The sequence below is a fragment of the Maylandia zebra genome, linkage group LG13 (genome assembly GCF_041146795.1).
Source record: "Maylandia zebra isolate NMK-2024a linkage group LG13, Mzebra_GT3a, whole genome shotgun sequence".
In the NCBI taxonomy this organism is placed as follows: domain Eukaryota; kingdom Metazoa; phylum Chordata; class Actinopteri; order Cichliformes; family Cichlidae; genus Maylandia; species Maylandia zebra.
The window spans coordinates 9,182,557-9,196,508 of NC_135179.1; the positions used below are offsets into that span (position 1 = coordinate 9,182,557).

Sequence of the window (13,952 nt, forward strand, 5' to 3'; positions counted from 1 at the left end):
GAAAATGCAGTCATCAGATGGGGGACCTTCCAGCACCAGTCCTGTGGAAGGCTGGGAACTTAGGTATGATAATGGCAGAGGTTGTTCTCCACTCTAAAGACACAACCTTCTCCTCTCCTCCTCTATAGACCTCCTCTCCAGGAGTATATCCACCCACAGCTTACAACCTCTGATGCGGACAACTTCAGCGTGGATTAAAGTCCAGCCCCTACACAGCAGATTTGTTTGAGACCCATCCTGTACATTCAGGGAAGCTTGACTATACCTCCTTTAAATCTCTAAGATTTAAAGTAGGTTTCCTCACAACTGAGGATTCATGTTCTCCTAGGGCCAGTTCAGGCACCCTGGGACCGGACCGCCAAAGCCTCTGAGACCTAATCCACAAAGCTCTGAATCTGCAGGTGATGGGTTGACCCATGTGGCTTGTTTGCTGCCCATGAAGTAGCGCCTGGCCACAGGCATTTCCCAGCAAGGCTCTCCTGGAAGCCTTGCTTCAGGGCGGGGCCCTGGGAATACTGTTTCAGGTGAGGCTGGTGGCTGTCTAGATGTTTTCTTCAGAGTGCTTTGAATTGCACTCGCTCTGGCCCCTTAAGCCAGTATTTTTTAGGACTCCACCAGGGGCTCATTACCCCAAATGACATAGCTCCTGGGATCACTCAGGAGCTATGTAAGCCATGTAACCCTCCACCATGATAATGTGCCAATTTACATCTTTGATCAAGTCAGTTTATAAAAATGCTACTTGTCAGTCCACCAATTGATTATTTAACTAACCTTTTCACATAAAATGAATTGTGTGAAAATGTTAGCAAATGATTCAGGGAACCCAAACATTTCCTATTCTTAGCTGCTTTTATACTGACACAAATACACACGTTTATATTATTTATATTGCCTCCTCGGCGAACACCTTAGAAAAAACAAGTAGTCTTGTCTTATTTGCCCCCACTCTCCCAAATATACTTTATACTACTTTCTAGGCACTTGAATTCAGTTATTATCGCTAATTCACTCTTTGTTCCTCTCTCTTACACACACACCCACATATATATACACACACACAGCAGACCTCTGTGGCCTTTCTCAGCTGGTACCAAGCCCCATATGCTCTAACTCCTGTTGTTATTGTTGTTGTTCAGCTCCCTGGCTCATTTGACGTGTGGACCCATGACAGTGTCCAGGACCCCTTCCAAGTCTTGCCTGGTACCACTTTGTGTGTGTTTGTGCATGTGAATGTGTAAGAGAGAGAGAGATAGGTGAGTAGTATAGTTTGTGACTGGTCTCATGCTGTCTATCTATTTCAAGGTGTCTTGTGTCTACGTATTATCAAGATGTGTGTGGCTATGTGTATTTGGAAGCAAAGTACAGAATATGCCACATGGGGCAAGTATCAGTGGTAAATGCAGGCCTAGTAATTTTTTTTTTCATGTATATGAAAAAAAGAATTAACTATGGTTAGCTACCAGGGGTTTGAGGTTTTGGCACACACTGACATTTCCACAGCACATTTAATCAAAAGTTTAAAACAATCATTATTTTCAGGTCTGATACTTCACATTTGACACTCGTGAATTTGAATGATTGTGAACATGATACAATACACTTAGTGGGCTGTTTTCCACGACCTTTTTTTTAGTTTTTGTATGTTTCTTTCATACACGGAGAGAGATATAAACAGACTGTAGAGTGTCAACACAATATGATCTTATAAATGACAATTTAGAGCAGAAACTCTGTCATTTTCTTTACTTGATATATTATTATTTGTTATACTTTGTAATTTCTATTGTCCTATTGGCCAGGTATCCGTTTGTACATATACATATATATATATTATTATCTACATCTCTATTTACATGAGGCAATATGTTCATAAAAACACAAGGACGTGGATCTGTGCTTTGCGGCGTGACTTTTAGTCATCTTAGCCATCTGTCCACTAAGATTGCTGCCCACATTGCTTTTCTACAGTCTGATGAGCTACAAGGACATTATCTCCACTTAGCTCTCGCCGCTTGGCAATTGCAAGAACCATAACAACAAGTCCTTATGAAACCCACTTTAAGCCAGAGCTTTTTTTCTGCCTTTGGAACACGAGGCAACATTCCTATGGGTTTCTAGACCTTCCTTCTATTTTGGTTGTACCAAGACATCCTCCTCTAAAAGCCTTCGGTTTTCATTGCTGTAGAAATGTATTCAGAGAGACATTTATCAGTAAGCTGCGTGCCACTGGAGACTGCATTGGCGGCCATTTTACAGGTCTGGTCAGGGAACACAGGAAAGGGGAACTTCACTGCAAGAGAATGACATTTACATGTATATTTACATTTATTCACAGCTGTTGCAGAATGGAAGCAGCCCCAAGCGAGAGAGCGGGAAGACTAGAAAGGTCACAGCCTGGTGTATGCATTAAGCCTTTATTAGTTCTACGCATTACCATCGCCTACAATTCACAAATGTTTTATCTTTTATATTTGGCATCTTCTAATGTAATCTTTCACATAATTGAATTATATTTATTTGTGTATATTATAAAGATAATGGCGGTAGCAAAGACAAGTAAGTTATTTGAGTGGAATTGCTTGGCGAGTCTCATTTTCTGATTTCTAAACTTAGTCATAGGCTGAGGAATTTGGTCATCTGCACAATGTTTTTCAAAGCAAACAATAAAGTGGTGCTTTGCCACAATAAGAGGAAAAGAGACATAACCAGTTCTGAAATCTAACTGTCTGGACAACTAAACCAAAACTATCATTTTTATGACCCAAGTAATTATTTCACTTAACTTTAATGTGTCATTTCATATAGGACATAAATAAAGAAATGATGGGATGAAGCAGCCTCAGATGGACAGAGAGGTTGGTTTTATTTTGTGGGTTGTTTTTTTAAATCACTGAAGCTTCTGCTCTAAAGTGTCATTTCACTGAATTTTCTTAACATACAACAGTAACCAAAAAAAGGAAAAGAAAAAAAGAAAACAGATCACTAAGTAGAGTCAATGCAAAATGCCTGCTGTGTTTAAGTCTTAGATGTGATGCTCATTTTCCTCATTTAATGTGTTAGATTACATAATTACTTCTTTCCTACAAAGAACTGCAGCTGTGATAATTCCTTGTTAATTACATTAGCTAACACTTTTTTTTTATTTAAATAATTCTCTCAAATAACATCTTATCTCCAGAGATGCACATGGCAATGATTCAATTACACAGAAAGATGAAAAAAAAAAAAGGATTTAGTATCTGCAAAAACCTTTTATACCATCAACGGTCAATAAAAGGTATATTTATTTGATATTATGCTGAACTTTTAATGTCAGTGTGCCTCCATTCTGCTTCTAACAATAGGCACTGTCAATACCTGAGCAGAAAACCTCCTGACAAAATGATAAATCACACCTTCCTACAGATTCATGCACATGAATACAATGCACAAACACACATCGTGTTTTTTTATCCACACATATGCATATGAAATACACCTCCAGGAGGTTCCCTTCAAAATTATCTTTGGCCAAGACGCTGGCCTTGGAAACCACATCCACCATCCTATACCCCCCAACCTCTAAACTCCCCTTCATGTCCCTCTCAGGAGCCAAAATGGCGTCCATAAATCAAGGAGCTAGATGTAATCTGCAGTGTCCAGAATGCAGGAGGCGAGGCTGCAAAGCATAATGCGACTGGTTCTCCGCTGTCATTCAGATGCAGGCGGCAGCACAGCGAGCCTTGCCTGCACCTGATAAGGGTGTGCTCAGAGTGAGCTATAAATCACAGATCGTGCCAAGGGTTCCTCCACTGATTTCACAGAAGCAGAGACAGAATGTGTGAGAGGCAAAGAAAAGAGAAGAATCAAGTACAAAGAGAATGGAGAAGGTGATTCCAAATAATCTTTGGTGATAGATGGCCAAGGATGAAGATGAAAATATGAGGAACAGTAGAGAGAGAGCACATTAGAAAGCAAAATGAGAAGAGAATGCCAAGAATGAGAAACTGGGTGGAAGGTAGAGAATACAAGGAAGAGGAGGGAGAGAAGGAGGGAGGGAGTGAATGATAGATCTGCAATTTACTCCCTATCTCATCTGGCAAGAAGTTTCTCCACACAAAAGGCCTGACCTTCAGGAAATAAACACCTTGCTCCCCCAGAGAGCTCTGCTGATGTCTGTGCTGCATGTCAATTTCATCACTAGGTCTCAGGACAACACTAAGATGAATACAATTTGGGGAAAACAAACTCTTCCATCTAAACTACTCTGTGAGAACTACAACTATTCCAATGCTTTAGAGAGCACATGTTAAACCCGTGGACTGTTTTGACAAGGTTTAGTGTAATATTTTCACCACCAAGTCCTCCAATTTAAATCCCACAATAATATTCTTGTTGACATGATTTACAAGCACCTTCTATTACAAACCACTACAAATCATTTTTAGAAATATAGGAGCACTTCTGACCTGAACTGATGAGAAGCAAACTGGAAACAAAAACGGTCTCCCAGTCAAAAATGACCTTTTTTGTCGTTTTAATTCAAACCAAGAAGTTAAAGAGAACATCCTGACAATGAACATGGACCAAAATACCAAATGGTCTAGTTTAAAATTCACCTTTTAATGAATAATTTATAAATCCACTTTCCCCACTTCAAATCCTGTAATGGCGGCAGAGACAAATCCTTCAGTGGAGTGTGATATTTCCTCTTCCATCTCTAAAAGTGATTTAGGTCTTTGTGTCTCATCCTAGTCAATCTACCCCATCGCTCCACCTCGAGTGGCAGCTCTCACTCACCCTAGCCGCTATTCAATCAACCCCTTATTCCTTATTCATATGCTAACCCCTATAGCAGAACCCCTTTGGCCAAGTGTACTGTGAGATAGATGTTAACATGTGTAATCCCCTATTAACTCACACAAGACAACGTATCCTCCGTGGACACCCTCTCTCCCCGTGGGATTTGCCCTGTGAGAGAGGAGGGGCTGATGGGTAATGGTTCAGAGAAGCTCCCCTCTGTTTCAAGGCATTCTCCCTCCTGCCTCCTTCCCCTACAACCATGGTGTATGAGCTGAGATCACCACCGTCGACGATTTAACTGATATGGACGAGCGTTGGCATTTATATGGCATTTATTCATATTGATCCAAGCCCTAAAGGAAGTGCTTTGATTTGTGAAAAATATAGTCAATTAAATGCTTCTAATTAAATTAAGCAGGTAATGTAGACATTACCTTAGTAGGACCTAAATATGATTCCTATTTGGTAAACCTATATATGGAAAAGTCTGTGAAATATCTTTATTACACATGGGTGAAATGCTAGCATTGAAAAACCCTGCAGCACAATATAGTTTTTATGGGACTGACAAGGTTGTTGATTTATAGCCCTGATCAACTAACTGTATCAATTTGCCAGTTTATTAGATGATGATTTAACAATAAAATAATTTAAAGACTGCTTTCTTTGAGCCACTGCTGTCACAAAATACACACAAGATTCAATTCTCAGGACTACGGTTGGTGTTCTGTCTAGGAGCTTTGCATTTTGTTTTAGGCCACAGACCAGCTTCTGTTTCATTAACTCTGTGTTTATAGGTTATAGTGCCAAAACTGACTGGCTAGGAAGAGAAACAGACAAAACTGACTGAAAGTCAGTTAGTTAGTTTGAATGGTCATCAATACATGCAGAGCAGGAAAGGAGAAAGGTACAAAAGCTAGTGTCTACAGCCATCTGTAACACACAGTGGGGGCTCTGTCACGGTGCTGCATGTTAGCCAGTGGTGTTGGAGATCTTTTGAAAATTAACAGACTTATGAACACAGAAAAGGGCCGTCATATTTTGATCCACTGTGCAATACCAGCTTGTTAAAAAAGTACAAATTCAGTTTTTGACTTATACCCTGCACTTCTATTTATGCATGCACATTTTGATAAATTACTGCACCTACTTGTCATTTTCTTAGAAAAATATAAAGACATGAGATAGCTCAAGAATTTTGTACAGTACCGTATCTCAAAGAAGACAAAGGTTTCTGTTTATAAGCATCTCAAGGGCAACACCCACCAGCAGTTTGTGATGTTTATAAAAAAAAAACACCCACTGTTAGAAGATGAGGATCACTGTTTCAAGATAACCCCCCGTCATATTATTCAGTACCAGCCCTCGTGAAACAGCCCAGTGTCCTACAAATTACAAACACATTTGACAATTACCCAACCTCACAATTTTCTCCTGAAAAATGAGTTACCATTCAGTCACAAACAGGTAGTTAACATTTGGGTTTCCATAAACTGTAATTAAAACTCTTCCCAAACCTTAACCATGTGTTTCAGCATTATAACCATGCCTTAACAATATGGATTTCCATTTATTAAAAATAAAAATACTTTATTGCTACCTGGATAAGAACATCCTATCTACACCTTGATCCTGACTTTTTCTTATGTTTGTGCTGTGGGCATATATGTTTTCTGGCAGGCAGCAAAATAATACATATACATTTTTATAATGACTATACTGTAAAGTTATTAGAAGCCTAATAAATAAAAGTAAAAAACAAACAGATAGCAATGATTTTTAAACATGAAAGACTACACGTCATCTACACTCAGGAAGAGTTAAGCATAAACAGGGGTGACATCATCTTTGTGGACTAAGTGGCTGTTTTAGGCTGGCCTGTATGTGCATGGGATGTGTATGCATGCCTCATTGAATTTCACATTATGTACTCTAATCTGTCCAGAGAACTACAAAGGAAACCTTAGACGGAAGACCTTGAAAAGTTTTGTGACTTTTTTGAAATGGTTTCAGAGTGCAGGCAGACATATTTCTGAGAGAAGGTGTTGATAACTTTGCTGCTTGGTGGTTGTTGTTGGTTGTTTTGTTTTTTTTTCAGAGGAGCTGTATGGGCTAGCAATGAGAAGCATTTCATATCTGAGAAAATTTCCTTAAAAATGATGACTGTTTTACATTTCTGGATGTAGATATGGGAGTAATTTCCACAATAACAGAAAGAAATGCTAGAAAGTATTTAAAGCTCCAGAGGTTTTGTGGTGCAATGGACTCTAAACACTCCCAAATCCATTTCAAGTGACATCAACAAAAAAATCTAAGGGTGTTACTCCTTCAAGCTGCCAGATTTCTTTCCTCTTTCCCATTATCCCTCCCTTATTCTCTCTGGAAATGTGAAATTAGCTGAAACATGAGGACAATTACAAGAAGGCCTAGCATAAAGGCTGGGGGACTGGGAAAATAAACTGATCACAGACCCCTGAACAAATCTGGTTTACTTTACAAAGCCTCCTCTGAACTCCTGCCAACGTTTCCCCCGTCTAGAAATGTTCTCCCAGAGCAGCTTCGTGTTTACACCTTGAAAATCGCTGCATGATCAAGAGGGAAGAGACTCTGATGCATTCCCTTCCTTTGTTCTGACAGAGGACGCTCGGCTGAGAATTGTACGTCAAAAGTAACATTAGAAATATCTAATTGGCTAAAAATATGTAAGTAATTCTTTTGAAGGTTTTTTTACCCCATTTTTTTTGGTTTTAGGGCTCTCGGCTATTAACATCAAATGTGTGGGAAAACACACCCAGTAAGCTATCGTCTATGGTGTCTCTTACTTAAGAATAGATCCTTTTTTTCAGCACCAAAGATCACCGAGGCATTATATAGCTTTTCTCATTACTGCGTTTTCCAAACAGAGTGCAAGGGGCAGTAATGCATGGCTGAATTACTCAGGGATAGTATTCAGGGATAATGGTTGTAGGGCTGATGTCTTATACTGCACAGCTTTAAGGGGGTCCTGTGAGAGACATCAGAGGACTGTCGTTCATGTAAACTGATTTTGTCAGAACAAAACTAAAGGACTTTATCTTCACTGAAAAAAAACAAACAAACCAAAAAGTTTTCATTGCAGGATTAAGCTTGTTTGGGAGACTTAGCTTCTAGTAACTGATCTTTAATGAATATGACTTTAGAAAATTGTTATCTCCGTGTGCAGTAATTTATATTCGATGCTACGGCTCTGTTCTGGGAACTCCCTGTTCTTCTACAGGCATACACAGAATGAATAAAGTGGGAACAACAGCAGGAACACATCAGTTCAGCGACTGATAAAGTTAGACACCAGAAAAGATGGATAAAAGGGAGTCTCAAAGTGGCTTTCAGGAGCTGTAAGCAACTTAAAGCAGCTTAAATAATTATTACTATATGAAATGCATAGTAGGGCATCAGCTGGCAAATGCAGCTGAGCTGGACTCCATGGCTAACTACGTCTCTATTTACCCAAAAGCTGGAACTGGACTTCTTTATTCCTAACTGAACCAGGTTAAGTTTTTGAAATATATAAGAGGTTAATGAATGTTCAAAAGGTAACACGATTGCTGATACTTTTTCACAATTTGCTGAATCCTTAGATAGCGGGGTTAAATATTTATTGGCGTGATTGCAAATGAAGCTTCAAGGTTCTCAAATGACATACATTTCCACACGTACACACAGAACTATTTAAATAGCCAAAGAGTCATAAAGTTTAGTGTGTGCATTTGTGCTCTCATGAGGACAAAACCAATACATTTCAAACAGTTGCCTCTCTCTTTATCTTCAAGCCAAAGTGTAACTTTTCTACACAAGTTTTCTCATAACATAATAGTCATGCATGCTATTAATCACATAAATTCTCTTGGGAAAGTTAAAATCCAAAAACAAATGCTTGCCCTGATGAATCTGCTTGCTAAGTGACAAAAATATCACCTGCAAACTAGTTTCTTGGCATATTTTATGACTAGATATAATTAGTTTTTCTTATTATTATTATTGTGTTATTGTTTAAGCTAACCTTTGTTAGCTCTTTGTTATGACTAGGAGACAAAAGGTACTTTGAGGTAGGTTAGCTGGGGTGGCAGCATATGGCTTTGGTCATGGTACAAAACCTACAGTGTCTGCCATATGTGAGCGCATTTTGTATGCTCAGCCCATACAGCCTTAGAGCTTAATGGCTATAACAATTATACATACCTCCTCTGATCTTGTATCACAGAAGACTTGGTTTCACTCCAGCATGATTCAATCAGCTGCAACATGTCTGCCGTCTCTGAAAAGATAAATTATGCCATTACTGTTCTGAACTGCAGCACTGTGCTCTTGAAAAACTGTAGAGCTACACTGAGCTTTAAAGGAAATGTCACTAATTACCCCGCTTTTGTTTAGGATAATATTGTTAAGTCATTCATCATTGCAAGGGGTTCTGCTCCAGCTGAAGAATTATGAATAGGCATGTCTTTTGCCTCCTGGCAATATAATTTATATACATGATATTTTGGCTCCTGTCATATTCCTTACACTGACGCTTTATTCAACAATCAGTAGTATAAAACACAACAATCCTGGAAAAAAAAAAAAAGAGCATATCAATATATCAGAAAATGTACTGTCGGCTGTTTAAACATGGAGCCAACTATTTCAACCTACTTTCAGCATAACATTTTCTTGGCAGACCTAAGATAACTATTCTTTTAAAATGGAGTTGCAAAATATAAATTCCAGACAACATCTGACAACAAAGGAAAGTCAGTTTGACAGGGGAGACACACTTAAATAATACATCAAGTACTTTTTTTTCGTATTGGTTTTTAAAATGGCTTTAAATTATTGCAGTACCTTGCAGCATTTACTCTCCCTGAAATCTCCACTGTTTCTGGGAAATTTTTCACACCCCTCTCATTTCATTTTGATGCTAGCGTGTGATGGTGGCACAGCAAGGCATCCCTCACATTTCCAATAAAGTTGGCACAATGTGGCTCTGGACTATTAATATCACACAATGCCACGACCACAGTGGTGGCATCTGCCGACTTAGGCCTCCCCCTTTCCTCTACCTCTCCCTCTCGTCTCATCCCCCACTCCTGTCCTTTCTTTTCCTCCCTCTCCATCTTGCTCAGATGGACTGTGCAGCCTCGTAGTATGACGCACAGCTTGGTGAAAAGCAGTTGAACCGTTGCCAGAAGCCCCATGCTGTTCTGGCTATTTCCATCTTTGAAAAGTAAATGAACTGAAATTGCAAAATATGTGCTAACTTCCTTCAAAGTCAGGGCAAATGAGAATCTTAAAACTCATCGGCATTTTTTTTGCACTTTTTAAACACAAGACAGTAATTTTTTTCTCTCCAGTACCATTACTGTTCATCCTTCACAGTTCTGTCTCATTCTACAAGTAACTGCTTGAGCTCTAAAGTCATTTATGAAAGTAATGCTGGATTATATCAGCTTTGGAGAGGACTAAAATGGACATTACTTATGGGCAAATGTTTGAGATTATGACTATAATATGAACACAATGGCATTTATATCAAACAGGACTCCTCTACATAGGCCATCATCACCAGTGTTTTATGTTTGAGGCAGCACTTCACACTAATCCTTTCTTAGGACTCAGTTGGCATTTATTATGAGAAACATTTTGGACAACTGTCCGCCCGCTCATGGCGCTCGCGTTTCATTAGTTTCACTTGTGCTTTAATTGATCTTTATTTCCCTTGATTACGATCATAATTAAACACCAGAAAGCTGTTCAAGCTACCAGCCATCTGCCAGGTTGGATGATGGGCAGCATCAGTGTGGGTATATGGGTACAAGGCCACCATGGTGCACCATCAAATGTGCTATAATAAGGTCAGCTGGATTTAGCTTCAGTGTCCTGCATTTTTGCAAATAAATTGTTAAAAACAACGAAAAAAAGCTTATTTTATTTTTATTTTTTTGTTTTGGAAAAGAGAAGAAGTGAGGAAGAAAGTAAAGTGGATGATTGTAAAGAGACTAAAATAGTCTATTTATTGAGTAAATGTGATTACTGATCTGAATGTACTGTTGCTTATCAAACAAAGTGAATCTTTGAACACAGAATAGAGTAAGTGGCTGGCAGGCTCTTTGGGGCTTCATAATGATTAAAAAGGAGAGATGAAATGTAAAAAAGTTCTAATTAAGTACAAATACTTTGTTATTGTACTTAAGTTGAATATTTATGCATCTGTCTTTTACTTGAGTATTTATTTTTCTGAGAATATTTCACTTTTAGTCCCTACATTTTACCTCAAATATCTCTACCTTTTGCTTTTTACATTTTCAACAGGCTTGTTTAACGCAATTGAGGGAAATCGTTTATTATTTTTGTTACTGTGTGTGCCTTGCCAATATCTATCCCAATTGAACCTAAATTGGGATGATGATAACATATAAAAGCCAACCCACTGGTGCATTCATCATTGGTGATGACTTATGTAGTTAAGAAAGAGACAAAACAATAAGTGAGCAAATTTCAGAAAACACACAAAATGTGTCTGCAAGATGAAGATACAGTTCTTAGTGAGAGAAAAGAAAGTTAAAGTGCACCAAGTTTATCCTCAGAGATGAAGGAAGAAGTAAGAAAGAGAGAACAGGACCCTGGTATTAAATCATATTAATATAACATGAAGTCCAGTTAGCTTTGCACAAAAATGGTTAATAGAAACGTCCTCCAAAGAGCTACTTTATTTTTAATATGTTGAGAGCATTTTAGAGCTTATACATTTCACTTTGACTTTAGTGAAGTTGAAACACTACTTTAATGTTAACCAGTGTATTTTTTCACAAGTATCTGTAAGCAGCTTACTTCAGAAGCTGGATGTCAGAGCAGGGAGTGATGTCATCTCCAAGTTGAGCGCATTCCAGTGCTAAAGTCGGAAAAACAAGGAAAAACAGGATTTGTTTTGCTTCTTAGCAAGGCAGAGCTATTCATGTGTCACCAGCAATACAGCACAATCCTTGCTTTCATATGCTTAAAAACAACACTGCTGCTTGTTCTCTGTATGGTTATTTAGACTGCACAAATACACAACAGTGGCTGCGCAGATTACAAGTGTTACAGTTTTGCTACTATTTGCATGCACTGCCGCCATCTTGGATTGTAAAGTCAGGGTTCATGGTGGTGCTCTAACTTTCTGAGGTGAATGTCTGACCTGTAGCGGCTTTCCAGTTGAAAATTACTACTGATAACTTGGAAATTCTGAATTTAAAGGGAACACAATACTACTTTTAACAGTGGGGATCCACTGCCAAGGTATGGCTTCAATTTGGTGGACTCTATCTGAACATCAGCTAGCTGATAACTTTGTTTAATTTAACTGTAGTGGAGAGCAATACCAAAAGGATCTGATAAGAACTGGGGAGAAGATGAGGTAATGTCATGTGCCCTAACAGGATGCTGAACACCAGTTTCAACTTGTGCTTTCAACCATACAACTCATGAAAATGCAAGGCTGTGGATCAAAGACATCAATAGTCATCCAGTCAAAAGACCACATTCTCATGATGAAAACAGATGCTATTAAAAATGTCTACTTTACATTTTGATTTTCTTTGGATTAAGCCCTTGCTTTAGATTTGTGTTCATTCCAATTTTTATCGTCGAGACTCTATGCAGTTCAAATCGAGTTATAAACTTAATCAATCCTTACTCTCCTGCATCGACTCCTTTATGATTAGCCGAGGTCACCGTGTTTTATTGACCTGATAACCTAAGATTAAAATGGCAGAGAGTATTTGACTTGAAGTGGAAGAAATGGGCAGGGCAGAAATATAGAGCTGCACAAATTAGACTCCTTTCAGTAGCTCTTACTAGTTAAACACATCATAAACGAGAGATGACGTGAACTAATTTCTTCTGGTGCGTTCTCTGATCCCTTCACTATTGTGAAAAGCAGTCCATAAAGAAAGCAATATATGAGAGGTGGTGTGTAAATCTGGGCTGAGGTGAAGAGGCAGACCCTGCATGAAGAGTGATGGATGAGGTGGGAATCCTGCCCTTTCTTTCTCTGTTACCCTCGATCTCTGAGGTCTATTCCATCTCTTTCCACTGGGATAAGGAGAGACATGCATGCATTCTTGACCTCTATAAGGAAACAAGGTGCTGTTGCCACAGCTGCATGCTTGCCTTTCAGAAGCAGCCATTGCTCTGTAGCAGGTTTAGGGAGTTTGTGCCTTGGCCAACAAATCCAATGAGCAACAGCTTCCTTTCATGGACTGTATACATGAAGAACTGAAGGACAGGGCATATTTCAGCACATGCAATACTCAAATTAGAAAATGAAAAGAAAGAAAGGAGTTTGAAGTTCACTCAAACATGATGACAGGATACAGACCAAAAGACTTTCAGATTTTTAAATACTGAAATAGCCTTGTTTCAGTTACACAATCATAGTTAAGAAAATGTAAACAGAGATTTTTTTTAAACTAACTTGAAAGTCAAAAGCCAAAAAATCTTGAAAAAAGAAATCAAGTCTAGTGTGAAGTTTGCCTACATGCAACATCATCACATGTACTACTCTGTGGCAAAGTTATATAATGTTGTATGATATTGTCACTGTTTTTAACTGCAAGATTTCATTAAATAGGGGTTAGCAGTGTTTCTGATATTAAGCTTAGACCATACTGGCGACTGCTGCTGCTTTGAATTAATGAAAGTGGAAAAGAAAGGTACTTTATATTTATTCAATTTATTTTGGAGAATTATTAATAAGAGTTTGCCAAATGACAAATGAATCAACAGCACACCTTTGTATCAAAACATAAATAAATAGTTTCCCATCACCTAAACTAACTATTGAGCATAACTTCAGATGGAACCTCCAAATTGTACACACATTGTAAATGTAAAATAATTCAGTATCAGAACAAATCTGTGAAAACCATAAGGTTATGCAACATTACCTCTGTAGGTACAAATTTAAACCCCCAGCTGTGAAAGTTGTTACAATTTTGGTCCAATTCTGCTTTTCTGCCTGTGAAGTCAAACTGCCTTATAGTGCAACTGAGACACTGGTATAAACTTTATTATCCTTCATTGTTAATGTTGCAGGCCAACAACCTGCTTGAACAGGAATTATGTTGAAGGATTTCATGGGATCTATAAGCTGTTTAAGCAAATTATAGTAA

The 13,952-nt window shown here is 38.4% G+C and overlaps 1 long non-coding RNA gene across 2 annotated transcripts in view; it reads right to left on the reverse strand.

The window, feature by feature from the left end:
- Positions 1–13,952, reverse strand: part of LOC101464509 (uncharacterized) — a 94,305-nt gene that overhangs the window by 47,923 nt on the left and 32,430 nt on the right. For both annotated transcript variants that reach the window (XR_191243.3, XR_013101341.1), the window contains exons 3-4: positions 11,632–11,692; positions 9,004–9,079 (exon numbers count right to left, since the gene is read on the reverse strand). This is a non-coding gene — a long non-coding RNA (uncharacterized LOC101464509). The remainder of the gene's footprint in view (positions 1–9,003; positions 9,080–11,631; positions 11,693–13,952) is intronic.